General features: G+C 43.5%; 1 long non-coding RNA gene and 1 other non-coding gene across 2 annotated transcripts in view; both read left to right on the top strand.

Moving 5' to 3' along the window:
- The first annotated feature begins 653 nt into the window (after positions 1–653).
- Positions 654–791, top strand: LOC114807294. Its single transcript, XR_003755345.1, has one exon. It is a non-coding gene; the product is annotated as a small nucleolar RNA SNORA7 (small nucleolar RNA).
- Positions 792–8,255: 7,464 nt separating this feature from the next.
- Positions 8,256–13,994, top strand: part of LOC103164704 — a 243,083-nt gene continuing 237,344 nt past the window's right edge. The window contains exons 1-2 of the long non-coding RNA XR_484293.3: positions 8,256–8,447; positions 9,531–9,715. This is a non-coding gene — a long non-coding RNA (uncharacterized LOC103164704). The remainder of the gene's footprint in view (positions 8,448–9,530; positions 9,716–13,994) is intronic.

Raw genomic sequence — 13,994 nt, 5'->3', positions numbered from 1 at the left:
CTTGAGTCTACACCCTCGACTCTCTTCCATGCTGCTACTGCCTAGCACAGATGAGTTTTGTCTTGTAGCAGATTGCCTTCCACTTGTTCACCACTGCCCAAGCTAGGAATGGAATGGGTAGGCCTCTGCTTGACTCTCCTTCCCATAGTCGAGAATGGTGTTGTACTGGAAACTCTCCAAGTGTGACTCTGAGAGGGATACAGCACTTATGTACATATCAGTAATTCATTTATTCATATTAACTCCTGTCTTCCCCTCTAGTCTGCAAGCTCGTTCTAGGTAGGGAATGTGACTACCAACTCTGCCATATTGTACTCTCCCAAGCACTTAGTATGGTGCTCTGCACACAGCAAGCACTCAAACAATATGATTGCTTAGTTGATTGATTTATTGATTGAAGGAAATGAAAAAGGACTCAAGACCAGTAGATCAGATCAGGGTCAGTGTCAAAATGGTAACCTAAGGGTCATACAATCAGTTAACAAATCTTTACTGAGTTCCCACAAACCACATATAGCATTGAATTTGGCATTTGAGATACAAGTGAAAGACTAGACATGATCCTTTCACTAAGGAACTCACAATTTAATAAACCAGGGTTCCCAGGAATGAGTCCCATTCATCAGATCACATTTATTTGATTTGAGGTGCATTAACTCCAGGATCACACCTGGAGAGTTTTTTAGTGCTCTACCAGTCTTGGCAATGAGAGGAAGAATCAAGCAGAAGCATACCCATTCCATTCCTAGCTTGGACAGTGGCTAGTGAGTGGAAGACAATTTGCTACAAAATTCTCTTATGCTGGGCAGCAGCAGCATGAGAGAAAGTTGAGGGCTGAGACTAAGGTTTACTGCATGGAAGAAGGCAATGGTAAATCACTTCCATATTTTTACCAACAAAATTCTATGGATACACTACCAGATCGATTACAGATGGTGGCGAAATCTGGGAGAGAGGTGTCCAAGGAGTCGCTATGGTTTGGACTACTCGAAAGCATAAGACAAGACAAACTCCACGATGGTCATGATATACCCTGGTTCAGAAAAAGTACTAAGCTACATGAGCCAAAATTGAAGGTTCACTGAAATTAAAAGGAGTCAAAATGGCTGATCAGATGGTAAATGCCCAGTTACAACTTTATTCCAAAATTAGCATTGTTTTTCTTTTTGGTTGGGTGCGTTTTTTGAGTCCTCTTGGGTTCCTTAGAAAAATGGACCCTATCCATTATTGCCATTGTGTTCACCCTGAGCACACATGCAGTTTGCTGGAACAGCTGATTCCAGACTGGCTGAAATGAAAGAGGGGCTATTTCCCAGTGACTTTTGTTTGAGGTCATCCGGAGATCAAGTACAGTGTGATTTTTCTCTGTGCTCCTGGAGTTCGAAGCGAGAGAGGATATATGCATGCACCCTCATAAAATATATGTGGTGATCTGAGAATTTAATCGTGCTGTGAACAGAGATTAGGGATTGATGTATGTGGGCAGATTGCAAATTTGGGCTGCCTGGTGAATGAGGGGAGCAAGATGATAGCAAACAATTTTAGCACCTGCTGCTGAAATTGCAGTCATTTTAAATTGAATTTACCATAAACAAATTCTCTGGGTGTATAGTGTGAATGCTGTCATTTGGAAACAGACTTGGATGGCATTTGGTTGGCATATGATTTAGAGTCTAAACCCTTCTTGGAGTTCTGCTGATTTCTCCACCAGTCTGCAACACTTCTCTTAAAGCTGGAAAACCCTCCTTGTCACCTCCTGGCTCGCCATTTGATTCACTTACTAATATGCACTGGGTAGACTTTGTGGATGGAGATGGCATTCAGAGTGTGAATTTCATTCTAACAGAAGATCCTTTCACCCATTCACTATCAGCTGTACAATGTGAAAGCACTGCTGCCATCTTTTTTCCTGTTCGGTGCTCAGTGGAGAAATTCAACTGGGCCGGTGTATTTTTTCAGGGGACACTTCTAGTTCCCATTACTGTTCACACAAGCCTTCTCACTCACTGCCACATTGGCCGCTAGCCTTTTCTGTATGAAGAAATGATATCTTGAATTTTTACCGAATCTTTTTTTTAAAGAGTGAATACATGTACATATAGCTACCCTCAGAGTTTGGAGATTATCTCATTGATGTGAAATTGTACCCATCCATGTGTGCAGGTGCATCTGAAAAGATCCATGTGTGTCCAGTATTTCCTTCCAGGCTGTAAACTCATAAAGATCATTCTTTGCTCATCTGTTGGATATTTTATTTGCAGTGCTCTGCACCGTTTATGATTCTTCCCCTTAGAAATGGGATCTTTCTACAGCCTCTTCCTGAAACTAGCATCCCATCCCCTATTGTGACATAGCAAGCTAGTCTGTCCATCAGTCAGTCTATCAATCAGTGGTATATGTTGAGTCCTTACTGTTAATAAGCACTTGGGAAACACAATACAACAACATTAGCCGACACATTCCCTACCCACAAGGAGCATGCAGTCTAGAGCGAGGAACAGACATTAAAATAAATTATGGATATGTACTGTGTTGTGAGGCTGAGGGTAGGGCAGATAGCCGCCGATCCCTAGCCCACGTCCTGCCTCTGGCCTGGAACGCCTTTCCTCCTCAAATCCGACAGACAATTATTCTCCCCACCTTCAAAGCCTTACTGAAGGCACATCTCCTCTAAGAGGCCTTCCCAGACTAAGCAGCCCTTTCCTCTTCTCCCACTCCCTTCTGCATTGCCCTGACTTGCTCCCTTTGTTCTTCCCCCTCCCAACCCCACAGCACTTCTGTACATATCTGTAATTTATTTGTATTGATGTCTGTCTTCCCTCTCCCTAAACTGGGAATGTGGGCAGGGAATATGTCCATTTATTGTTGTATTGTACTCTCCCAAGCACTTAGTATAGTGCTCTGCACATTGTAAGCAATCAATAAATATGTCTGGATGAATGAATGAATGAAAAGTGCTTAAAAGGTAAAGATCCGACTGCATAGATGACACAGAAGGGAAAGGCAGTAGGGGAAATGAGGGCTTAGATGGGGAAAGCCTCTTGGAGATGTAAATGCAATAAAGCTTTGAAGGTCATGTATGAAGGGGAAGGGAGATCCAGATCAGAGGGAGGATGTGGGCAAGGGGTCAGTGGTGAGACTGATGAGATGGAGCTACAGTGAATAGGTTGGTAGTAATAATAATTGTGGATTTGTTAAATGCTTACCTATGTGCCGGGCACTGTACTAAGCACTGAGATGGTTAAAAGCAAATCAGGTTGGACCAGTCCCTATTCCTCATGGAGCTCACAGTATCAATCTCCATTTTACAGATGAGGTAACTGTGGCACAGAGAAGTGAAGCAACTTGCTCAAGGTCACAGAGCAGAGAAGTGGCAAAGTCAGGATTAGAACCCATGACCTTCTGACTCCCAGGCCCATGGTCTACCCACTATGCCATGCTGCTTCGGAGTGAAATGTGCAGACTGGGTTGTAGTGGGAAACTACTACTGAAAGTACTGCTGCTGCTATCTCCCTCCAGTCCATTGTTATGCCATAATATTTGTGGCTGGGCTTCAGTAAGCCTTTAGAGATGGATAAATTACTTTTAAAATGCCATCTTGTTTGCCCTCATGGTATCCATGAAAACTAAATAGGAAAGGAACAGAACTACTATTAGAAATCTGTGCAGAACCTTTTGGTGTGTCTACTGTACTTTTTTAAGCTCTTAGTACGGTGCTCTGTACACATTAAACACTCAATAAATACCACTGATTTATTGAGGGGAACTATTTTATTATTATTATTACTACAATGGTACTTGTGGAATGCTTACTACATGCCAAGCACTTTTCTAAGCACTGGGGTAGAGACAAGGTAATTGGGTTGGACATAGACCCAAGCTCACACGGAACTCACTCAACATCTCACAGAACAACAACTAAAAAATAACAGTGGGGATCAGATTAAGAACCAGAAGCCTGAAGAAACATCTCATGGGAAAGTGAGATGAAAAGCTGTATGAGGATTAGGAATTTCTGAGTTCTGGCTTTAGCTCAGGCCATCTGCCTGGGCCAAAAAAAAGAAATAAAACATCACCCACACAGCAGGATAAATGCACTGTATGTATGGTAGACTCTGTCCTCCAGAGGTCTACAAAGAAGTGTGTTCACATTCCCAAGGTCAGGATTTCAAGAATTTTTTTTTAGTAAGAGCTTACTAAGTGCCAGGTACCATACTAAGCACTGGGGTTGATCTAAACTAATCGTGTTGGACACAGTCCATGTCCCACATGGGGCTCATAGTCTCAATCCCTATTTTACAGAAGAGATAACTGAGTCACAGAGATGTGAAGTGACTTGCCCAAGATCACACAACCTTTGTCTTTCACTTTCTGTCCTTTCCCTTTTTGCGCCTCTGTTTATTACCCCTTCTGTCTCTTGCTTTCTCGCCTTTTGTCTTTGCGCACCTCCCACTCTCTCTTTTTGGCTAAGCCACTGTGCCATGCTGCTTCTCAAAAAGCAATGAAAGGATCTTGAAGCATAGATCAACAAAGGGTAATATGAGGTTACACATTGTTCTCAAAGGAAATTAGATGATCTGAACTTATCCTTTCAGGAACACGTTGTTGAAAACATCGTTGTTTTACTCAGAACCCTCTAAACCTTTGACAAGTTATGGGTAACTTCTCTTTAGTCCTTTTTCACTGTTTTATCACTGAGGCTCTCGCAGGAGCACTCCCCCCAAAGAGTCACATGTCACAGCTCTGGGGAGTGAATGTAAATCGGGGTTCAGCCGAATGGTGTTCTCTTAGCCGGACAGAGCACTTTTCTCCAAAATACACAAGGCCCAGCCTCAATTTTAAAGTCAGGCAAAATGAAGGCTGAAAAAGTTTAAGTGAATCATCAAGCTAAAAAAAAAATGTATGTTAGGGAGGAGGTTGGGTCAATATTTTCCCAGCTCCCACTGTTTTTCCACTGCTCAACTTTAATGATCAGGTATCAAGGTCGTTTGGGAATAATAATAACAATAATAATGTTGGTATTTGCTAAGCACTTACTATGTGCAGAGCACTGTTCTAAGCACTGGGGTAGATGCAAGGTAATTAGGGTGTCCCTTGTGAGGCTCACAGTCTTGATCCTCATTTTACAGATGAGGTAACTGAGGCTCAGAGAAGTTAAGTGACTTGCCCACAGTCACACAGCTGACAAGTGGCAGAGCTGGAATTCGAACCCATGACCTCTGACTCCCAAACCTGGGTTCTTTCCAATGAGCCACACTGCTTCTCTATGAAAGGGTCCACACTAGGGTGGGCACAGTCTGCTCTATGGAACATTATTCAGGTGAAATCTTGAAAGATTTTTATTGGTAATTTTTGATCTTCTTAAACTTTGAATTAGTAAATCCTCCAATCTGGCAAACGGGGGGGTGGGGGTTGAGGGGCGGTGTGGCTGGGGAAGAGGGAGGCAGGACCTTTCGGGAAGTTAGGGAGGGAGGCACCCAGGCTGACCAAATCAAAGAGTGTGAGGGTAAAGCCAGAGGTGAGTCCCACGGCAGGGGGACCCCAGTCTGGGCTGCCACAGCCAGAGCTCTCCCATCTGCTCTGTAAGTTTCCAGTTGCCTCGAGAATCCAATCCCCACTCCCCAGCAGAGGTCTGAGATAGGGGCGATCGCCAGACCCGAGAGCACTGGGCCAACACAAAGTCTCATGTTGGTTTTATTTTTATTTGCTGGGCGGCCTTGGGGAAATCACTTAACTTCTCTGTGCTTCAGTTCTCCCATTCTCCTTCCTACTTAGTCTGTGAGCCCAATGCAGGACAGGAACTGTGTCCAACCTAAGTAACTCATATTTACCCCAGTGCTTAGAAACGGTTTTGACCCATAGTAAGTGCTTAACAAATACCATTAGAAAAACAAAAAACCAAAAAACAACAAAGGGAGCCGTTAGCAGAAATCCACCCCCGACCCCTAGTGGGGACGTCCTCTATTTCTAAAGAGGGTGTTGTAATCATCTGAGGAAGACCACCTCAGGTTGCTACCTCTAGAATTTGAGCTCACTGTAGGCAGGGAATGTGCCCACTATTTAAGTTTTTTGGCACTCTCCCAAATGCTTAATGCAGTGCTCTGCACATAGTAAGTGTTCCGTGAATGTCCTTGATGGATTGATTGATTGCTACCCACACAAGGGTCCTCAGAGACACCTTTGTGGCAAGCAATCTGGTGAGGAGGGAAGACACGGGAGGAAGTTCTCAACACCTTTGCTGACCCAGCCTGGCCGTCAGAACAGGTGGGTCCATTCAATCAATCAACCAGTGGTATTTATTGGGTGCTTAGGAGAGGTGGAATGCTATGTTGGGTGCTTGGACTCTTCCAAGATAGTACAGCAGGGATGGTGGACACATTCTGATTCTGTGGTGATTTTGCATTTGGATGTAGTCTGGGTGTAAGGGTGGGTTCTGTCACTTATTTGCTATGTGGCCTTGAGAAAGTCACTTCACTTTTGTGTGCCTCTGTTATTCCCCATCTGTAAAATGGTGTTTCAGTGCCTTACTCTCTTCTCCTTGGATTGAGGGACAGGGACTGTGTATAATCTGATATTGGATCTACCTCCAAGTAAAGATGTACCTTAGTACAGTGCATGACCTAGTGGGAGTCCCTTCCCATAGGCTTTAAAACACTCAGACACTTCTCCATGACCTCTCTTTCATTGCCCTCAACCTCCCTCTGGCCTGAAACTCTCTCCCGCTTCATATCCCATAGATGGTCACTCTTCCCCACCTTCAGAGCCTTGGTAAAAGTGTATCTCCTTCAAGAGGACTTCCCTAAGTAGGCCCTCATTTCTTCTTTCCCACTCCCTTCTGCCTTGCACTTGAATTTATACCTTTATTCACCCCACTGTATGTATGCACATGCAAGTATACATAATGTATAATGGGAAGTAGCATAACCTAGTGAAAGGAGCATAGGTTTAGGAGTCAGGGAACCTGGTTCTAATTTGGGTTCTGCCACTTGCCTTCTGTGTGACCTTGGGCAAGTCACTTTATGTTGCCGTGCTTCATTTACCTCATTTGTAAAAGAGGGCTGAAGACTGCAAGTCCCATGTGGGTTAAGGACTGTGTCCAAAGTGATTAGCCTGTATCTAGCCCAGCACTTAATGCAGTCCCTGGAATATGGTAGGCACTTGACAAATACCATAAAAATTATATATCTGTAACATTAATGTTACTGTCTTCCCCTGCTGAACTGTAAGCTCCTTGTGGGCAGTGAATGTGTCTACCAACTCTTGTTATAATTGTACTCTGCCAAGTGCTTTGTAAAGTGCTCTGTGTTCAATAAATATGATTAAAAATAAAAGAACAAATCCCCTGGGGCCAGCAGCCATCTGAGGCAAGAGATAAATAAAATAAAATCGTAAATCCAGTGAAGGTGGCTCCATGAGTGACAGTGTGCACCAGACCAGTGGAGGGGGTGGTGCCATGGTTGGGTCACCCTTCATCCCCTTCTCCTCAGGATGGGGGAAAACTAATAGAAGGCCCAATTGACTTTCTAAGCCAACCAAACCCCTCTTATGCAAATCACAGCCCCATCACAGAGCTGAAGAAGGATGTGAAAAAGAAAGTTTCAGGAAATGACTGCTTAGAGTGCACATCTTCTGGAAGGGAACCCCTAAAAGAAGTCAGTAGAATACTGTGAACTCTGTCAGGGACAGGGATTGTGTCCAGCCTGATTATCCTGCATCTTCTCCAGTTCTTAGAACAGTGCTTGGTACATAGTGCTTAACAAATATCACTATTCCCATTATTATTAGAATAGAGGGCATCTCACCCTTTTTTATTCATACAATCATTTATTGAGCACAAACTGTGTGCAGCACACTGTACTAAGCACTTGGAAAGTACAATTCATCAATAGAGACAATTCCTACCCACACGGGGATTGTTGGAAATCAGTTATCTAGTGACTGAGCTGTGGCCTTCCCTTCCCACCCGCACCCCTAACCCAAGTCTTAGCATCTCAGATAATTTTATAGTCTGGCAGGTTGTGGCAGAATCTGCAGAGTTACTTTCTGTTTTCCCAGAGACTAAAGTAGTCTTTTAAAAAGTAGAGCAAATAAGTTAGAGCAGGACAAAAAGATTTTGGACAGTGCTCTCTCAGCCCAAAGCTATTTGTCTCAGAGTTACTAACACCTGGGGAGAAGAGACAGAAGACTCAAAACACCTGAGCAGGTATCCATAGCAACCATGGGAGCCACCATTTTAGGCATTCAAATTCATAGACCCTTGCAGTATGCCTCAGACCAACTGATTTCACCTGAACAGAAACACTTTTCTCCCATCTCTGCCTCCACTTTGCAGGCTTAAAATTTCTCAGTATGAGAAATTTCTATTTGTGCTGCCAGAAGAGAGGATAAAGCTAAAACAGTTCTGTGAAAACAAGCCAGAAAGAACTTGAAGAGCAAAAATTTGCCAGGTGAGTACTGGACATGTTTGAAGAGCAAAAATGAAAAGTTCTAAGGGCTTTTGTCTGCATCAGGGATTTGGGTCTTTCACTGTCCAAAGCTACTCTGAACAAGGAGTACAGAGAATAACTGAATAGCAAACTTTGGAGAATGTTAGCTGTTTCTTGTGACCCTATGAAGAGCAAAATGCAAGGTAATGAAATGAGGCAGTGAGCAACTATGAAGGAGGAAGGTGGGTAGAGTTTGCAGAAAGCTATAAATTGAGCAACATGAAGTGGGGAGAGACTTGAGTATATAGAGAACAATGATAGTGATCTCAAGTTTTTCAGCAGCTTTAGTGCAGGATGAACCCCAAACTCTTTGCACAGTTTAGTCAGATGGATCTCTTCCTAATGAAATAACACAAAAAACTGAAATCTGGGAGGCAGCAGTGCTCCCTGGCTTAATCAGGAGGGTGGAAAGGATCCCAGTCTCACTTCAGACATAGAAAACATCAAAATCTATGCTGACAATTTTGCCAGATGCTACTGAGACTTTTAGAATAAACTGAGATTTTTAATAATAATAATAATGTTGGTATTTGTTAAGCGCTTACTATGTGCCGAGCACTGTTCTAAGCGCTGGGGTAGACATAGGGGAATCAGGTTGTCCCACGTGGGGCTCACAGTCTTAATCCCCATTTTACAGATGAGGGAACTGAGCCACAGAGAAGGTAAGTGACTTGCCCACAGTCACACAGCCGACAAGTGGCAGAGCTGGGATTTGAACTCATGAGCCCTGACTCCAAAGCCCATGCTCTTTCCACTGAGCCACACTGCTTCTCTAATAATTTTTACAAGGACATTAATACTACAGACTATTCAATCTGAGTGCTAACTGGCAAATGGATTGGATTTTGGCATTAGATAATAACTCTGGGCTCTTCTCTCCCTCTGTTTCTGCCTTACCCCAGTGTTTGGCACAGAGTAAGTGCTTAACAAATACCACAAATATTATTAGCAGAGGGGGTTTGGAAAGAGCAGAAGTGTGGGCCCCTCTCTCTCCTTCTCAGACAACCATGATTCTTCTTTGTAATTTTCTCTCTTCTCTTCCAGGCCCCAAGGGAATTGGTTTCACAACAGCAACTCTGGCAGTTTTGGCCTTGACAGAATGGAGAAGAGAACCACCTCTAGATGCAGAGATTTGCATTAGGGACTGCCTGCATTTGGGAAATGATCCATAAGACTGCCAGCAACATAGCCCAGTGAAAGATGCCTGTAGGGAGTATCACAGAAGATTTGTGAGTATACTTTGTGGGTCAATCAATCAATTTAATTTATTGAATACCTACTGTGATTAGAGCATTGTGCTAAGTGCTTGGAAGAGTACAATAGAAGCAGTAGTCATGGTCTCTGCCTGCAGTGAATGTAAAAATCTAACAGGAAGATAGCAGTCCCAAACTTTACAATTAGTGGCAGCTGGAGGAAAAAAAGACACAGTACCTATCCTATTACACACAGAGGTGACAGAACTCAAGGTAGTGCCACTTATTCATTCATTCAAACATTTATTGAGCACTTACTATGTGCAGAACACTGTACTAAGCACTTGGGAAAGTACAACAAGAAGCAATGTGGCTTAGTGGAAAGAGCTCGAGCTTGGAAGTCAGAGGTCATGGGTTCTAATTCTGGCTCCACCACTTGTCAGCTGTGTGACTTTGGGCAAGTCACTTCACTATGCCTCAGTTGCCTCATCAGTAAAATGGGGATTAAGACTGTGAGCCCCACCTGGGACAACATGATAACCTTGTATCTGCCCCAGTGCTTAGCACAGTGCTAGACACATAATAAGCACTTAACAAATACCATCATCATTGTTATTATTACAACTGAACAATCAGCAGACACATTCTCTGCCCACAACTAGCTTACAGTCTAGAGGGAGAGACAGACAATATAAGTAAATTACAGATGTGTACATAAGTGCTCTGGGGCTGTGATGGGGGAAGAAAAAAGGGAGCAAGTCAGGGTGATGGAGGGAGAGGGAGGAGATGAAAGGAGGGTTTTCAGGGGAAGCCTCTTGGAGAAGATGTGCCTTTCTGAGTCACGAAGGTGAAAACAGGAAAGCAACTTGGCCTGGTGGATAGAGCACAGGCCTGGGAGTCAGAAGGGCCTTGTTCTAGTCCCAGCTCCATCACTTGTCTGTTGTGTGGCCTTGGGAAAGTCACTTCACTTCTCTGTGCCTCAGTTACCTCATCTGTAAAATGGGGAGTAAGACTGTGAGCCACAAGTGGGTCATGGACTGTGTCCAACTTGATTAGCTTGTATCTACCCCAGGGCAAAGGCCATTTAAAAAAAAAGGTGAAAGTGTCTGTGACATAGGTATACTAATTGGGTCCCCCATCCCTGTCATTTCCAGGCACACTGCTGTTTCCAAGCACTCTTTCAGAAGTAGGCTTAGCAGAATTGAACCTGTCTCATTCTCTGAATCTTGAATAGAAGTCCAAGCAATTGAGGACCAACTTATACATAAATATATGCATAAAGGTCTTGAAACTTTTTATCCACATAAGTGCTGTGCTGATTTAATTTAAATGACTTAAGGCCTTTATTGAGGTTAAATAAATCAGTGGAAAGAAACTAAGTATATTGCATCAGCGAGGTGTAAGATATTGAACAGTTAATGTGGTATTTGTTCAGCAGTTACTACATGCCAAGCACTGCCCTAAGTGGTGGGGTAGATAGAGGATAATCAGGTCCCACATAGGACTTGCAGAATATATAGGAAGGAGACCAAGATATTGATTTCCCATTTGGCAGATGAGAGAACTGAAGCACAGAGTAGGTAGGTGACTTGCCTAAGGTCACACAGTAGGTAAACAGAGGGATCAGGATTAGAATCCAGGTCCTCTGACTACCAGGCCCGTGCTTTTTCCATTAGGCTGCTGGTAATCATATAGATATTAACCTGATCTTCAGTATAGTTCTGTTCTTATTTCAAATTTCCCTCTGTCTCTTGGGCTGAACCGTTGAACCTGGGCAAGTAAACTAAATGCAGCTTCAGTCAGTGACAGGGTCAAGGGACCCACAAGTGTGTGCAACTAGGTTTGTTTAGTTGTCATGGGGCTGGTTTGGCCACAGAAGCTGCTCATATAACTGCCTCCCAGTACCACTCTTTGGTCCATAAGACCAGTTTGGAATTTTTACACTAACTAAATTAGACATGACTCGAAGAGGGTAGGTGGGACATGTTAGATTTTCTTTAGTCTTGGGACATATCACCAGCAGGTCCACAATATGTGACATGGTGGAATTGGCAGCAGGACGGTAGTGATTCTACTTCTGGGAGGGAATACGGTGGGTGGCAGAAGCAAGATGTTAGAAACCCTTGATGATTAACTGTTTAAACATTAGCACATTACTAAATATAAATTAGGTAGTAAAAATATGTGCATTCCATAATATTGGCCATCTGTGGGCATTTGGGAATTGTTTGTCTTTAGATGACCTTCCCCTTGGGAGGGGACGAGAACTGGAGAGGGTGGCCAACTGAAACATGAGAAAACATGGTTACTGAATGCAGGGGCCGAATGTGTGTAAAAGAAGCACTTCAGTACTGAAGTGCGTGGCTATTCACGAGTATCTACTGGGCCTCTACTGTGTACAGAGTACTGTATTAAGTAGGTGGAAGTCTACAGTAGAGGCAGATGATAATCTTTGACCTTAATGAGTTTACCGCTGAATAAGGGAGACAGACATAATTTATAAATTTGCATATTGGAGGAATAGTAATCAGAAGAAAGAGTATGTAAACTGAAATATGTCAAAGGGCTATGTGAAACTGTGAGCGGATCAGTGCTGAAATGGTAGCTGGGATGTTGTGTTCGGGGGAGGGGGGAAGAAAAATGGACAGAGGAAAGCCTTAATTAATCAGTAGTATATATAGTACTAAATGCTTGGGGATGTTCAATATTGGTAGCTGTGATCCCTGCCTTCTAGGAGATTAGTCTTGGTTATATTGAGCTTGAGATGCCGATATTGTAGGGTGAAGGACCATCATCATCATCAACAGTGGTATTCGAGGGCCCGTGTGCAGAACACTATATGAGGCACTTGGGAGAATGTCACATGATAGAGTTGAGAGGCACATTTCCTGCCCACAACGAGCTTACAGTCTAGTGAGGGAGATAGACATTATTAATATGGGGAAAGAATGTGTCTGCTTACTGTTGTACTCTCCCATGACCTTAGTACAATTCTCTGTACACAGTAAGCACTAGATAAATGATTGAGTAATTTATAATATATAATTTATCCGTGAGGAAATGAGATCCCAGAGGGAAGAGAGATTGGGGGTTGTCCACATAGATGAGGTACTTGGAGGTGTGGGTGAATCTCAGGGAATCTCAGGAAGTGAGGGTAGTTTGAAAAGTGGAAGGATGTGGAACAGAATCTTGAGGGACACCCATGGATAAGGGATGAGAGGTAGAAGACAAGCAAATAGAAGACTGAGAAATAGAATGCTAATTGTGCCAGAGAGGTCTATGTTCCTGGTCAGGCATGTATTCTCTGGCTTTTCCTGTTTATCATTCTTCTCCTACACCAGTGTGTGGGTATGAGGATGACACTATGAAGAATAATCTGCCTGGAAAGGTGTGAAGACATGGCTGTCATCCAACACTTGATGAAATTTGCACTGCAGTCGGAGCTGTGAAGAATGGCAAGGTTCCCGGATCAGATGGTGCACCGGGTGGGAGCTCTAATCAAGGAGGGAGCATACTACTCAGTCACCTTTGCGAGCTCTTCCTTAACTTCTGGAAGATTGAGGAAATGCTGCAGGATCTTCAGGGTGCCACCTTTATCATCACCTTCAAAAATAATGTGAAAAGAAGCTGTCGTGGAACCTTTGCACCTTTCTGTGGCTTGAGTCAGAGTTCTTTCAGACCCAGTAGTGCAAAATGGTTAACTGTGTCCCCACAGAATAACGATGCAGCTTCAGACCACAGCAGATAGGAGCTGTGCTACACAGCAGATATGCAGTAGAATTCGAGATCACTGGCAGGCAGTTTGACAACTAATGGAAAGTTTGATTCACTCAGTTGCATTTACTGAGCACTTACTGTGTGCAGAGCACTGTACTAAATGATTAGGAAATACCATTCAGCAACAAATAGAGACAATCTCTGCCCACAGTGGACTCACTGTCTAGAAGATCTTCAAACTACTCCTCAGTAGTATGACTTTCATGTCAGAATTGGAGGGGTGTTGTTGCATCCTTGTCCTATAACCGGCAAGATTCAGTACTGTTTAGTTTATTGTCAGTAGCTGTGTTTGAGGATTGAGGATGGGGAGAGAGCTATTGGCTTATGGATTTTTGAGGGGGACTGCTCTATGGTTATTTTCATTGCGAGAAATCAGACAGATGGATGAGACTGGAGATGAAAATAAATTATGGCTATGTACATAAGTGCTGTGGGGTTGAGGGAGGGGTGAATAAAGGGTGAGAATCCAACTGCAAGGGTGAAGCAGAAGGCAGTGGGAGAAAAGGAAATATGGGCCTACTTAGGGAAGGCCTCTTGG

This window comes from Ornithorhynchus anatinus, chromosome X1, assembly GCF_004115215.2.
Source record: "Ornithorhynchus anatinus isolate Pmale09 chromosome X1, mOrnAna1.pri.v4, whole genome shotgun sequence".
In the NCBI taxonomy this organism is placed as follows: domain Eukaryota; kingdom Metazoa; phylum Chordata; class Mammalia; order Monotremata; family Ornithorhynchidae; genus Ornithorhynchus; species Ornithorhynchus anatinus.
This window is presented reverse-complemented; position numbering and strand designations above follow the sequence as displayed.